Source organism: Scyliorhinus torazame, chromosome 18 (genome assembly GCF_047496885.1).
Source record: "Scyliorhinus torazame isolate Kashiwa2021f chromosome 18, sScyTor2.1, whole genome shotgun sequence".
NCBI classification, from domain to species: domain Eukaryota; kingdom Metazoa; phylum Chordata; class Chondrichthyes; order Carcharhiniformes; family Scyliorhinidae; genus Scyliorhinus; species Scyliorhinus torazame.
This window is the reverse complement of record NC_092724.1, coordinates 120,145,666-120,161,317: the sequence shown is the minus strand read 5'-3', so window position 1 is coordinate 120,161,317 and position 15,652 is coordinate 120,145,666. Positions and strand designations below refer to the sequence as shown.

Sequence of the window (15,652 nt, the reverse complement as noted above, 5' to 3'; positions counted from 1 at the left end):
CACCCATCCTTTGCGCAGCCTAACCTGGTCTATCAGTTTAAAGATACCAAAGTTTGAGATCACGTACCAACCGACTCAAGAACAGCTTCTTCCCTACTGCCATCAGACTTCTGAATGGACCTACCTCGTATTAAGTTGATCCCTATGTATAGAATACATTGTTTGTACAACATGCAAGAAACAATACTTTTCACTGTATACTAACACATGTGACAATAGTAAATCAAATCAAAACCATTTTGAATGGGCTCCCCAATCCCAGCATCCAAAGAAAAGAGCCCCTCCACCCCATAATGCAAATGTTGACCCCCACCCTATTGACAAGTGGAGCACCCCTAACCCCTCATCAAGGAGGGGGATCCTCCTTCCCCCACCACAGGAATTGTGGTGGGCAACTAGCGAGTGATGCCCACATCCTGTAAATGAATTAAAAAATGAACGTGGATATTATGGAAATTTCTATGTTCTTAGAGATATGCTCCCCAAATGTCGCTGCTTCTTGAATAGTTCAGTTGCGTGCCATCCTTAAATACATGTTGCAGACAATCAAAACAGGGCATGAAACAGAAACCATAATATTATGGATGTTGGAAATCCAAATCAAACACAGATTTGGTGACAGCATTCTGTAAATGGTGCCATATTTACATTATTTTTTTTTTAATGTATTTATTAATCAGATCAAGGTGGGAAGTTAGAGGGATGGCAGGGAAGGGAGTGCAATGTTCCTCCTGCAGGATGTTTGAGGTGAGGGATGCCGTTAGTGTTCCTGCTGATTTTACCTGCAGGAAGTGCAGCCATCTCCAGCTCCTCCAAGACCGAGTTAGGGAACTGGAGCTGGAGTTGGATGAACTTCGGATCATTCGGGAGGCAGAGGGGGTCATAGATAGCAGCTTCAGGGAATTAGTTACACCAAAGATTGGAGATAGATGGGTAGCTGTAAGAGGGACTGGGAAGAAGCAGTCAGTGCAGGGACCCCCTGCGGTCGTTCCCCTGAGTAACAAGTATACCGCTTTGGATACTTGTGGGGGGGATGACTTACCAGGGGTAAGTCATGGGGTATGGGCCTCTGGCACGGAGTCTGTCCCTGTTGCTCAGAAGGGAAGTGGGGAGAGGAGCAGAGCATTAGTAATTGGGGACTCGATAGTCAGGGGCACAGATAGGAGATTTTGTGGGAGCGAGAGAGACTCACGTTTGGTATGTTGCCTCCCAGGTGCAAGGGTACGTGATGTCTCGGATCATGTTTTCCGGGTCCTTAAGGGGGAGGGGGAGCAGTCCCAAGTCGTGGTCCACATTGGCACTAACGACATAGGTAGGAAAGGGGACAAGGATGTCAGGCAGGCTTTCAGGGAGCTAGGATGGAAGCTCAGAACGAGAACAAACAGAGTTGTTATCTCTGGGTTGTTGGCCGTGCCACATGATAATGAGATGAGGAATAGGGAGAGAGAGCAATTAAACACGTGGCTACAGGGATGGTGCAGGCGGGAGGGATTCAGATTTCTGGATAACTGGGGCTCTTTCTGGGGAAGGTGGGACCTCTACAGGCAGGATGGTCTACATCTGAACCTGAGGGGCACAAATATCCTGGGGGGGAGATTTGTTAGTGCTCTTTGGGGGGGTTTAAACTCAAGCAGCAGGGGCATGGGAACCTGGATTGTAGTTTTAGGGTACGGGAGATTGAGAGTATAAAGGTCAGGAGCACAGATTTGACTTCGCAGGAGGGGGCCAGTGTTCAGGTAGGTGGTTTGAAGTGTGTCTACTTCAATGCCAGGAGTATACAAAATAAAGTTGGGGAACTGGCAGCATGGGTTGGTACCTGGGACTTCGATGTTGTGGCCATTTCGGAGACATGGATAGAGCAGGGACAGGAATGGTTGTTGCAGGTTCCGGGGTTTAGGTGTTTTAGTAAGCTCAGAGAAGGAGGCAAAAGAGGGGGAGGTGTGGCGCTGCTAGTCAAGAACAGTATTACGGTGGCGGAGAGGATGCTAGATGGGGACTCTTCTTCCGAGATAGTATGGGCTGAGGTTAGAAACAGGAAAGGAGAGGTCACCCTGTTGGGAGTTTTCTATAGGCCTCCAAATAGTTCTAGGGATGTAGAGGAAAGAATGGCGAAGGTGATTCTGGATAAGAGCGAAAGTAACAGGGTAGTTATTATGGGAGACTTTAACTTTCCAAATATTGACTGGAAAAGATATCGTTCGAGTACATTAGATGGGTCGTTTTTTGTACAATGTGTGCAGGAGGGTTTCCTGACACAATATGTTGACGGGCCAACAAGAGGCGAGGCCACATTGGATTTGGTTTTGGGTAATGGACCAGGCCAGGTGTTAGATTTGGAGGTAGGTGAGCACTTTGGGGACAGTGACCACAATTCGGTGACGTTTACGTTAGTGATGGAAAGGGATAAGTATACCCCATGTCGGTGCAACATCGTGGGCTGAAGGGCCTGTACTGCACTGTATCGTTCTATGTTCTGTGTTCTAAATCAGGCAGTGTCTGTGCAGGGAGTAAAGTGTGAACGTTTCAGATATGTGCTTTTACACTATTCTGTAGAGAGACCCAGGAAATTAATTAAGTGAGAGCACCAATCATTAGGACAATGAGACACTGCTGTGAGCTATGAACTAGAGGAATGCCCAGAAGCTCGGAATGATGTGACAAATCATTCATTGTGGCTTCTTCACCAGTTTAATAGAAGATGTCAACCAATGGCTTCATCTCGAGCTCCACATCCATCTAATAATAATAATATTTATTGTCACAAGTAGGCTTACATTAACACTGCAATCAAGTTACTGTGAAAAGCCCCTAGTCGCCTTCAACCTTTCCAACATTCCTTAGGGATCTGATGGACCTGTTCCCGAACTGCGCTGGAATCAGATACACATACTGAAACACTCGGAGTTAGCTCACTCCAGTTACTCCCCCAGTTATTCTATTGCTTTCCCTTCCATTATAAACACAGCAATATTAACATTGATTTAACATTTAATGATGTTTCCTCTGGTCTGCTGTCTCTGGTAATTACAAAGTATTAATCTAGATTGCAGCCAGTGACATCTCAAACCCTTTTGTTCCCAGTTAGGTTTCCTATTTAAAGCATTGAAACCATTCATTCTAAGTGCATGAAATCTGAGCAACACCCACGTTGGAAGACAGGCACACTGCCAGGAGTGATTTTTAAAAATATATATTTTTATTCTCCTCCTTTTTTACATTTTCTCCCAAATTTACACCCACCAACAATAAACAATAATCAGCAACAAATATGTCAATCCCCATATCAATAACAACGGTCCCATCCTCACACCAACCCCCAAACATTAGCCCGCATGTTTACATAAACAAATGACAAAAAGGAATCAGGAATCACCCACAGTCACCATTAACACACACAGCCTCCCTCCCCCAACCCTCCCACCCATCCCCCCAACTAATGTTCGATGTTATCCAGTTCTTGAAAGTGCATAATGAATAATGCCCATGAATTGTAGAACCCCTCCGTCCTTCCCCTCAGTTCAAACTTAATCTTCTCAAGAGTCAAGAATTCCAACAGGTCCCCCCGCCACGCCAGGGCACAGGGTGGAGAGGCTGCTCTCCATCCCAACAGGGTCCGCCTCCGGGCGATCAATATCTGCTACGATATCTGCCTCCACCCCTATTTCCAACCCTGGCTGGTCCGACACCCCGAATATGGCCTCCCGGGGGCCCGGGTCCAGTTTCACACGCACCACCTTGGAAATTACCCTAAAAACCTCCTTCCTGTAATCCTCTAGCTTTGGACAGGACCAAAACATATGAACGTGATTAGCGCCCCCCCCCCCCCCCCCCCCCGCAATGTTCACACACATCCTCTACTCCTTCAAAGAATCGGCTCATCCTCGCCCTCGTGAGGTGTGCTCTGTATACCACCTTCAGCTGGATCAGCCCCACCCTCGCACACGAGGTGGAGGCATTTACTCTCCGGAGCACCTCACACCAGAACCCCTCCTCTATAACCTCTCCCGACTCTTCCTCCCACTTCGCTTTGGATCCCTTCCAGTGGTGCCTTATCCTCTTCCAAAATAGCTCCGTAAATCGCTGACACTACCCCCTTCTCCAGTCCCCCTGTCGTCAGCACCTCCTCCAGCAATGTGGAGGCCGGTTCCTCCGGGAAGCTCTGTATCTCCTTTCTGGCAAAATCTCGAACCTGCATGTATCTAAATATTTCCCCCTGCTCCAGCCTATACTTCGCTTCCAGCTCTTTCAGTCCTGCAAACCGACCCCTAAGAAACTAATGTTTTAGCGTCTTAATCCCCTTCTCCTCCCATTTCCGAAAATTTCCATCCCACTTCCCTGGCTCAAATCTGTAGTTTCCCTGAATTGGCATTTCCCTTGACCCTGCCCCCAACCCGAAGTTTTGGCGAAACTGCCTCCAAATTCTCAATGCTATTATTACCGAACTCCCTGAGTATTTCCCCGGAGCTCACTGCCAGGAGTGATTAACAAAGCTATCATTCTTAGCATTCCGTGAAACACAAACTTATTCATTTTCCGTTAGCCAGTGATTCTTTCGCTAATGGTTCAAGAAATGGTAGATTTGTAACACCGTCTATGAAACCAAAGTGAACTTTCCTGTTAGTCAACTTTGTAGCCAATAGTGATTAAATAAACCTTCAACCTATCCAGCAGCGAGTGTGAGTTGTCTACCTCTCAACCTACCTGGTAAAGAAATTATCTCATTACACTTTCACCTGGACTGCAAATTATCAGTACTTCAGTGTGAAACATAAAATCCTTACAGTGCAGACGAAGGCAAGTCAGCCCATCGAGCCTGCACCGACCGTCTGAAAGAGCACCCTACCTAGTCCCCCTCACCCACACTTTGCCCCTAACCTGCACATCTTTGGACACTAATGGGCAATTTAGCATGGCCAGTCCATCTAACCTGTACATCTTTGGAAACCGGAGCACCTGGAGGAAACCCACACAGACATGGGGAGAACGCGCAAACTCCACACAGTCACCCAAGGCCGGAATTGAACCCAAGCCCCAGGTACTGTGAGGCAGCAGTACTAACCACTGTGCCACCATGCCGCCCATGCTATCTGCATATATATAGCAGTCTCAAAGCTGTTCCTAACTCTCCAGCACCACACTGTCTGATGGGGTATTACACTGAGGTCCTGTCTGCCCTCTCGGGGAGACTTAAGAGAACCCATGGTATTTCGGAAGAAGGCCAGAACAATGCCTCCAGATATCCGGTCTAATATTTATCCCTCAATCAACACCATAAAAACAGATGATCTGACCATTTATTTCAATGCTATTTGTGGAATCTTGCTGTGCTCAAGTTGGCGCCAATGTTTCCTACATTGCATCAAGTAACGTACCGTCACGAAAGCGGAACTTGGCAAGACGATTATGTTTTAAAATGTACCTCAAGCCCAAAGTAAAACAGATAGCTTTGAAACGTTGGGCGGTGAATTCCTGGTCAATACCTCAGTTTGGAGTAGTGCCCACATGGTTTCACGTTGTCATGGCGATGGAAGTTGAGAAGGGCCAGAAACTCAAATAGAAACTCATAATGGTGTCGAGCGGCAGTTTACAGCGGCTCTCACAGAGGCTCACGTAACAGAGGAAAAGATGCCGTTGCAAAGCAGCAGGAGGAGAACTGGAGCTTTCCCAAGAACAATCCTTCCATAATAAATGATTGGATTGGGGTACATTGCATAGGCTAAATTTAACGCGGTTGGTGGAGCAGATGGAGGAGGACTTTAAGAGATGGGACATGGTGTCCCTGTCACTGGCAGGGAGGGTGCAGGCGGTTAAAATGGTGGCAGGCGGTTAAAATGGTGGTCCTCCCAAGATTCCTTTTTGTGTTTCAGTGCCTCCCAGTGGTGGTCACGAAGGCTTATTTTAAAAGAATTGAGAAGAATATTATGAGTTTTGTGTGGGCCAGGAAGACCCCGAGAGTGAGGAGGGGATTTTTGCAGCGTAGTAGGGATAGGGGAGGCTGGCACTACCGAGCCTAAGTGAGTACTACTGGGCCGCCAATATCTCAATGGTGTGTAAGTGGATGGGAGAAGAGGAGGGAGCGGCGTGGAAGAGATTGGAGAGGGCGTCCTGCAGGGGGACTAGCCTACAAGCGATGGTGACGGCGCCGTTGCCGTTCTCACCAAAGAAATACACCACAAGCCCGGTGGTGGTGGCTACGCTGAAGATTTGGGGGCAGTGGAGACGGCATAGGTGAAAGACGGGAGCCTCGGTGCGGTCCCCGATAAGAAATAACCATAGGTTTGTTCCGGGGAGAATAGATGGGGGATTTGGAGCATGGCAAAGAGTAGGGTTAACACAATTGAGAGATCTGTTCGTAGATGGGACGTTTGCGAGTCTGGGAGCGCTGACGGAAAAATATGGGTTGCCCCAAGGGAATGCATTTCGGTATATGCAACTGAGGGCTTTTGCGAGGCAACTGGTGAGGGAATTCCCGCAGCTCCCGATGCAGGAGGTGCAGGATAGAGTGATCTCAGAGACATGGGTGGGGGACGGTAAGGTGTCAGACATATACAGGGAAATGAGGGACGAGCGGGAGATCATGGTAGATGAGCTGAAAGGGAAACGGGAAGAAGAGCTGGGGGAAGAGATTGAGGAGGGGCTGTGGGCTGATGCCCTAAGTAGGGTAAACTCATCGTCCTCGTGTGCCAGGCTAAGCCTGATACAATTTAAGGTGTTACACAGGGCGCATATGACTGGAGCACGGCTCAGTAAATTTTTTGGAGTAGAGGATAGGTGTGGGAGATGCTCAAGAAGCCCAGCGAATCATACCCACATGTTCTGGTCATGCCCGGCACTACAGGGGTTTTGGGTGGGGGTGGCAAAGGTGCTTTCGAAGGTGGTGGGTGTCCAGGTCGAACCAAGCTGGGGGCTGGCTATATTTGGGGTTGCAGAAGAGCCGGGAGTGCAGGAGGCGAAAGAGGCTGATGTTTTGGCCTTTGCGTCCCTAGTAGCCCGGCGCAGGATATTGTTAATGTGGAAGGAAGCCAAGCCCCCTGGTGTGGAGACCTGGATAAATGACATGGCAAGGTTTATAAAGTTGGAACGGATTAAGTTCGTTCTAAGGGGGTCGGCTCAAGGGTTCACCAGGCGGTGGCAACCGTTCGTCGAATACCTCACAGAAAGATAGAGGGAATGGAAAAGAAGAAGACAGCAGCAGCAACCCGGGGGGAGGGAATCAGAAGGACTCTCAGGGATGTTATTGTATATGTATAGGTATTTAGTATATGTAATTGTATATTGGATTGTTGGACTGTATTTTTGGAGAGTATTTATCGTGGACAAGGCAGTTGCCATTTAGTTTTGTTTTTGATTTTGTTCAAATATTATTTATTTATTTGTTTAAAACTGGCCATTGTTATTTATATTGTTTTATTGATGTATAAAGGAAACACTATGTACTGTTATGTTTGGCAAAAAAATCTTGAATAAAATATATCTTTAAAAAAAATTTTTTTAAAATGATTGGGAGCATATTTGGGTTATGTTATTAATGTGTCTTTTCCTTTTGTTTGATGCATCAGTTATCTGCTAATATTTGTTTGTGCTCATTTGTTTGTTTGGAAGTCTTACGTGAAATCTTAGTTATTTCCGTTGGCGTCGTGGAGATCCCTTACTTTAAAAAAAGTTATCAGTACTGTGCGGAGTCTGCACGTTCTCCCCGTCTCTGCGTGGGTTTCCTCCGGGTGCTCTGGTTTCCTCCCACAGTCCAAAGACGTGCAGGTTAGGTGGATTGGCCATGATAAATTGCCCTTAGTGGCCAAAAAAGGTTAAGTGGGGTTCCTGGGTTACAGGGATAGGGTGGAAGTGAGGGCTTAAGTGGGTCGGTGCAGACTCGATGGCCCGAATGGCCTCCTTCTGCACTGTATGTTCTATGTCCTATGTGCTATGGGGATTGTAACACTGCATTTGAAAATGTATTCTATTTGCTGTACAGGGTTGTTGATGTTCTAAGGTCATGAAGGTCGCGAGATGTCCCTCCTTCTAATTAATCTTGTACAACATTGTTCACCGATAAAATTTAAATAAAGTTATCTCTCTCCCTTTTCCTGTCTCTAATGTCTCTACTGCTGTGTAAATTGACAATATACAGACTTGGGGGTGATGCTCACAATGCTGCTGAAGACTTTGCAGCATGATCTCTACCAATAATTGTTCACATCAGCTCACCAGTTCGATCTGGTGATCTCCAATTGCTGTGTCTATTGAAAAAAATTATGTTATTTGTTCATGGGATGTGAGCATGGCTGACTAGGTCAGCATCTATTGCCTATTCTTAATTGCCCTTGAGAAGGTGGTGGTGAGCTACTTTTTTTGAACTGCTGCAGTTAATGTGTTGTAGCCATAGTGCTGCTAGGGAGGGAGTTCCAGGGTTTTGAATCGGTGGCACTGAAGGAATGACAATATATTGCCAAGTCAGGGTGTCGTGTGACTTGGAGGGAATGGGCAGCAGGTAGTGTTCCCTTGTTCGTCAATGGTAGAGGGTTTGGTGAAAATGCTTGGCTAGTTGCTGCAGAGAAGCTTGTATATGGGACTGCTGCCAATATGCACCAGTGGTGGAACGTATCAATGTTTAAGCAGGCGGATGATCAAGCAGACTGTTTTGCCCTGGATGATGTTGAGCTTCTTGGAGTTGTGGGAGTTTCGCTCACCTAGGCAATTGGAGACTCTTTCATGGAATGGTGGACAGGCTTTTGGGAGTCAGGACGTGACTTATTCATTGCAAAGTTCCCAGCCTATGACCTGCTCTTGTAGCCGCTGGAGACTTACTGCAAAGTACCAGAAAAGTGTTATGAACCGTCAGGTTGTAATTAGCTTTAAACTGTCCATTTAGTTCCAAGATGAGATTCTGCCTCGCAAGGATAATGAATTTGCATCTCTACCTGGATACAAGGCCCATGTGATGCACATTTCCATGGTGATGGGAAGGGTACAGAGGTAGTCATGGATATATCATGGAATACCATGGACAGATTAGTCTGAAAGGAGAGAGAGAGATTCTGGCTCTCAAGGATAATGAATCAGCATCTCTATCTGGATACAAGGCCCATGTGATGCACAGAGAGAGAGAGAAAGAGACAGCAGAAAGAGACCACAGTTCATGGCACCTACATGTGGTTGGAAGTTTGTGCATAAATAGAAAAGACTAAATTCATGAGGAATTAAAATGAGGCTGGATGATTTACCTAGCTGTGCTAGAGAGGATCACCAGGAAGATTTTCACCATGAAGGAGAATTGTGGGGTTAGAAGTTACCAGGCTGAGTAAGAAAAAGAACAGAAATAAACGATTGGAGCTAAGAACCATTTTGGATTGAATTTGGCAATCATATTACAACTTGAAAACATGACATGCCATTCTTCCAACTATTAATTGGAAGTTCAAATATATATTTTTAGATATATTCGGACTCTATGGGGATCGTAACAATGGTGGGGAATTCAGCTATTGTAATACTGTTGAATGTCAAGGGGAGATAGTTAGGTTCTCTCATGTGGGATATGGTTATTGTTTGGCATTTGTGCAGCACCAAATGCTACCATTTATTGTCCAGGTCATACTCATGTGGGCAGAGGCTGCTTCAGTATCTGAGCAGTTTTGATTGGTCCAGCAGTTTTGATTGTGCAATCATCAACAAAAATTCCCATTTCTGACCTTATGATGGAGGGAAGGTCAAGAATGAAGCAGCTAAGATAGCTGGGCTTCTGGCGCCACCCTGAGGAGCTCCTGCAGTGAAGTCGGGGGCTGAGATGATTGGTTTTCAATAACAAGAACCATCTTCTTTTGTGCCACTTGTGACTCAAACCAGTGGGGAGATTTCCTGTTGATTCCGACTGAATTCAATTTTGCTTGGGTTCTTTGGTACCACACTCGCTCAAATGCTGTTGTGATGCCAAGGGCAGTCACTCTCACCTTTCTAGTCTCTTGAACTCAGTTCTTTTGTCATGTTTGGATCAAGGTTGTAATAAGATCAGGAGCTCAGTGGCCCTGGTGAAACCCAAACTGAGCATCAGTGAGCAGATTATTGCTGTGTAAGTGCCGCTTGACAGCACTGTCGATGACACCTTCCATCACTTTGCCGGAACGTTGTCAAGGCCTATAAAGTTCCATCGGTCGTTTCTTGGTATCACATAGAGTGGTAATAACAAGTTTTAAAACTAGTTTGCCCATACGGGAGAAGTATTTTTTTTAAAAAGGCATTTATTAAGGCATTTATAATTTTATAATAATAACAGCAAACAGTACAAATACAAATATAAACATAATGCAAAGACCGCCTCCCTCCCTCACAATCCCTCCCTCACAAGTCCCACCTCCTCTAAACAATAATCTAACTCCCCCCACCCCACCCCCCCACACCCCCAACCTCTGCTGACAATTAGTTTTCTCCAAAGAAGTCGACAAACGGCTGCCATCTCCGGACGAACCCTAGCATTGACCCTCTGATGCACGATCAATGACTACTAAAGCGAGGTTGTAGTCCAACTGAAGGCTTTAATAAGCTAGATGTTTCCCCCAGCAGCTCAGGTACAGAAAGAAGGCTGCTGGGGCGACAAAGGCTCTTATACCCCACCTTGCAGGGCGGAGCTACCATACAGCTTGACCAATGGGAAACATACAATATCTACCAATGGTGTTCCAGCATTACTAGGTACCGTAATACCTCTACACAGACTACCACACCCTCTTAGGGCGAACTTGATTTTCTCAAGTCTGAGAAACCAAATCATGTCACCAAGCCAGATCTCTGAATTTGGGGGCTTCTAGTCCCTCCACGCTAACAATATCCGTCTCAGGGCTACCAAGGAGGCAAAGGCCTCTCTCACCCCTGGACTCCTGGATCTTCTGACACTCCGAAAATCGTCACCTCTGGACTCGGCACCACCCTTGTTTTTAAGACCGTGGACATGACGTCTGAAAAACCCTGCCAAACCAGCAGCAGAACTAGAAGATCCCGTTCGTGGGAACCGCCAGAAAATTCCAGCCTTACAAACAAACACAGACGCAAATGCATGGTCACAGACACATTGACACAAACGAGCATAATGTCACAAACAGGCACATGGACGCAAAAAGACACATGAACGCAAAAAGGCACATGGACACAAACAGGCACATGGACACAAACAGGCACATGGACACAAACAGGCACATGGACACAAACAAGCACATGGACACAAACAGGCATGTGGGCACAAACAGGCACGTGGACACAAACAGGCACGTGGACACAAACAGGCACGTGGACACAAACAGGCACTTGGACACAAACAGGCACATGAACACAAACAGGCGCATGGACATAAACAGGCACATGTACACATCACACGTGGACACAAACAGGCACATAGACACAAACAGGCACATGGACACAAACAAACACATGTGCCCAAACAAGCACGTGGACACAAACAGGCACGTGGACACAAACAGGCACATGGACACAAACAAGCACATGGACACAAACAGGCATGTGGGCACAAACAGGCACGTGGACACAAACAGGCACGTGGACACAAACAGGCACGTGGACACAAACAGGCACTTGGACACAAACAGGCACATGAACACAAACAGGCGCATGGACATAAACAGGCACATGTACACATCACACGTGGACACAAACAGGCACATAGACACAAACAGGCACATGGACACAAACAAACACATGTGCCCAAACAAGCACGTGGACACAAACAGGCACGTGGACACAAACAGGCACATGGACACATACAGGAACATGTACACAAACAAACACGTGGACACAAACAGGCACGTGCACACAAACAGGCACGTGCACACAAACAGGCACATGGACACAAACAGGCACATGGGCACAAACACATGGACACAGACACATGGACACAGACACATGGACACAGACAGACACATGGACGCAAACAGACACATGGACGCAAACAGACACATTGACGCAAACAGACACATGAACACAAATAGACACATGGACGCAAACAGACACATGGACGCAAACAGACACATGGACGCAAACAGACACATGGACGCAAACAGGCACATGGACGCAAACAGGCAGATGGACATAAACAGGCAGATGGACGCAAACAGGCACATGGACACAAACAGGCACATGGACGCAAACAGACACATGGATAAAAACAGGCAGATGGACGCAAACAGACACATGGATAAAAACAGGCACATGGACACAAACAGACACATGTGCACAAACAAACCAGGGACACAAACATGTGGACACAAACAGGCACGTGGACACAAACAGGCATGTGGAATAAAGAGGCACATAAACACAAAGAGGCTCATGGACACAAACAGGCACATGGACACAAACAGGCATGTGGATACAAACAAACACATGGACACAAACAGGCACATGGACACAAAAAGATACATGCGCACAAACAAACCAGGGACACAAACAAACACATGGACACAGACAGGCACGTGGAACAGACAGGCACATGTGCACAAACACATGGACACAAACACATGGACACAAACAGACACATGGACACAAACACATGGACACAAACAGACACATGGACGCAAACACATGGACACAAACAGGCACATGGACACAAACAGGCACATGGACACAAACAGGTACATGGATACAAATGGGCACCTGGACACCAACAGGCACATGGGCACAAACAGGCACATGGGCACAAACAGGCACATGGACACAAACAGGCACATGGACACAAACAGGCACATGGACGCAAACAGACACATGGATAAAAACAGGCAGATTGACGCAAACAGACACATGGATAAAAACAGGCAGATGGACACAAACAGGCACATAGACACAAACAGGCACATAGACACAAACAGGCACATAGACACAAACAGGCACTTGGATAAAAACAGATGGACGCAAACAGGCATATAGACACAAACAGGCAGATGGACGCAAACAGACAGATGGACGCAAACAGGCACATGGACGCAAACAGGCACATGGACACAAACAGGCACATGGACATAAACAGGCACATGGACACAAACAGGCAGATGGACGCAAACAGGCACATGGATAAAAACAGGCAGATGGACGCAAACAGGCAGATGGACACAAACAGGTACATGGACACAAACAGGCACATACAGATGAAAAGAAACGCATGAGCCACATACACTAGCGGTGTGTGTGAAATGTGACAAGATTAGAACCGCTGTTTAATTTCTCTACCAACCCCTCAGCAGCAGCAGGTTCAGCAGCACAGAGGCCAATGGTCAAGTCATACTGAAAGGACCCCGACCTCTCACGAAGCCAGGGATTTTTCATATGACCGCGAACTGCGTCGAGCAGCTCAGCAGGGGCTCAGAGCCGGCAGAAGTCGCTCCTCACCCGATCCCCTGAAAACAAATCGTTACCAACAAAAAGTTTCACCTGCCGAGGACTGTGTTTTCCCCCCCCCCGAGTTACAGGAGCTTCCTACCTCCCTCTGCCGGGTCCTCAGTCCCGCTGCCCGGACGCTGTCACCAACTCCGCTCCGCACTCGGTTGCTACAATCATAGCGGGGTAACTCCCTCTCCGCATCTCATTGGTCTGCTGGATCACCCCTGTCAATGTCGCACTGCCTTGTCCTCCTGCTGGTGGCGGCTTGCTCTTCCTCCTTCGATAATTCTCATAGCATATACCAAAACCCTGTTTGCCAAAGTGCTCGTGTGGGCTCAGCCAGTTCCACCTCTCATTGCAGCCTTGATCCAGGCATGGGACCTAAGAGAGAAATGGCTGAGAGTGGCAATGGTGAGAGGTCTCAACACCATGGCAATTGTTACCCACAGGGTGAGACAGAACCACTGAAATTTCTGCTCCCTTCCCCACTCTCTGTAGATCTGCAAGTTTTTCAAAGGAAAATGGGCGTGTTTCTTAACTCCTGAGAGTGTGGACAATTTGAAAATCACCACCAAGCTTTTGTAGGTTCAAATAAAGAGGATTGTTTATTCACACCCTCACCCTGAAATCTAATGCTGTGCATTTGCATATAGTCAGTCACACACATTCAAAGAAAATACAGTTGCAGAGAATAGTGCACTTTTACAAGTCAGAACAAAAGGAACAGTTTATCATTCACATGATTGTCTTGTTGAGGAAAATATCATTGCAGGCCAGATGGAAAGGATGTATTTCTGAAGTGCAGCTTAAGTAAGTTCAGCAACCGGACTAATGTACCAAAGTGATTTTCAGAATGCTTTTGAAGTGTTGAACACTCTGCAGGTAACAAAATTAGTTGCTGGTAGTCACGTTACCAGAGGTTGGCTTGCTGTATAGGTTGACCCAAAAAAGGATCAGTGCAAAGTTACAACCTCGAGTTCTGAAGCATAGATGTCATTGCCCTTTCTGCTGCTGTGTCTTTCTGTAGACAACACTTAGGTCTTAGGTTGATTAGCCACTACCTTCATTACTATTTGAAGACATTCATCCTGAGGTGATTGAGACAATTGCCACTTTTGTTTCAGACAGACCCATTCAATTCAGGAATGTCTTTTGGATGGTGTCAGAATATGGGTAGTTGACATCTCTTAGTCTGGAATGTTTTTTTTTGTAAATTTAGAGTACCCAATTATTATTTTTTTCCAATTAAGGGGCAATTTAGCGTGGCCAATCCACCTAACCTACACATCTTTGGGTTGTGGGGGTGAAACCCACGCAGACATGGGGAGAATGTGCAAACTCCACACGGACAGTGACCCAGGCCGGGATTCGAACCCGGGTCCTCAGCACCGCTTTAGTCCAAGTGCTAACAACTGCGCCTCATGCTGCCCTGTCTAGAATGAGGCAAGGTGGCCGTGTTTGAATTCACAGAGCAGGTCAGATGACCTTTGGCAGTCATCTTTGGCATTTCATATTGTTCATTTTAAAATAGAAATCAGTTCTAAAAGATTCCAAACTGACTCAAATTCATATTTTCAAAGTAATGAATGCCTTTAACAGAAACAGAAAATACTGGACAATCTCAGCAGGTCTGACAGCATCTGTGGATAGAAAAGGAAGCTAACATTTCGAGTTACAAATAAGTATACATCAAAGCTTTGACAAAATCATCCAAACTCAAAACATTAGCTCCCTCCTCTCGCCACAGATGCTGTCAGACCTGCTGAGTCGTCCAGTATTTTCTGTTTTCGTTTCAGATTCCAGCATCAGCATTATATTATAATGAATGCCTTTATTGGGCATGGCTTGCTTCTGCCACATGCAAAGAACTGGAGTCCTGATTACTTTTTAACATGTTTTTTGTGGTAAGGCAAAAGCATTAACACCTCAACACACACACTCACTCAGAGAGCCACACATTAATCACACACACTCACTCAGAGAGCCACTCATTAATCACACACACTCACTCAGAGAGCCACACATTAATCACACACACTCACTCAGAGAGCCACACATTAATCACACACACTCACTCAGAGAGCCACACATTAATCACACACACTCACTCAGAGAGCCACACATTAATCACACACACTCACTCAGAGAGCCACTCATTAATCACACACACTCACTCAGAGAGCCACACATTAATCACACACACTCACTCAGAGAGCCACACATTAATCACACACACTCACTCAGAGAGCCACACATTAATCACACACACTCACTC

At 46.5% G+C, this 15,652-nt stretch overlaps 1 protein-coding gene across 4 annotated transcripts in view; it reads right to left on the bottom strand.

Moving 5' to 3' along the window:
* Window positions 1–13,567, bottom strand: part of LOC140395466 (protein HEATR9-like) — a 154,098-nt gene extending 140,531 nt beyond the window's left edge. For all 4 annotated transcript variants that reach the window (XM_072483242.1, XM_072483246.1, XM_072483245.1 and 1 more), the window contains exon 1: window positions 13,478–13,567. The gene's annotated coding sequence lies outside the window, so the exon portion shown is untranslated. The remainder of the gene's footprint in view (window positions 1–13,477) is intronic.
* Window positions 13,568–15,652: the final 2,085 nt, after the last annotated feature.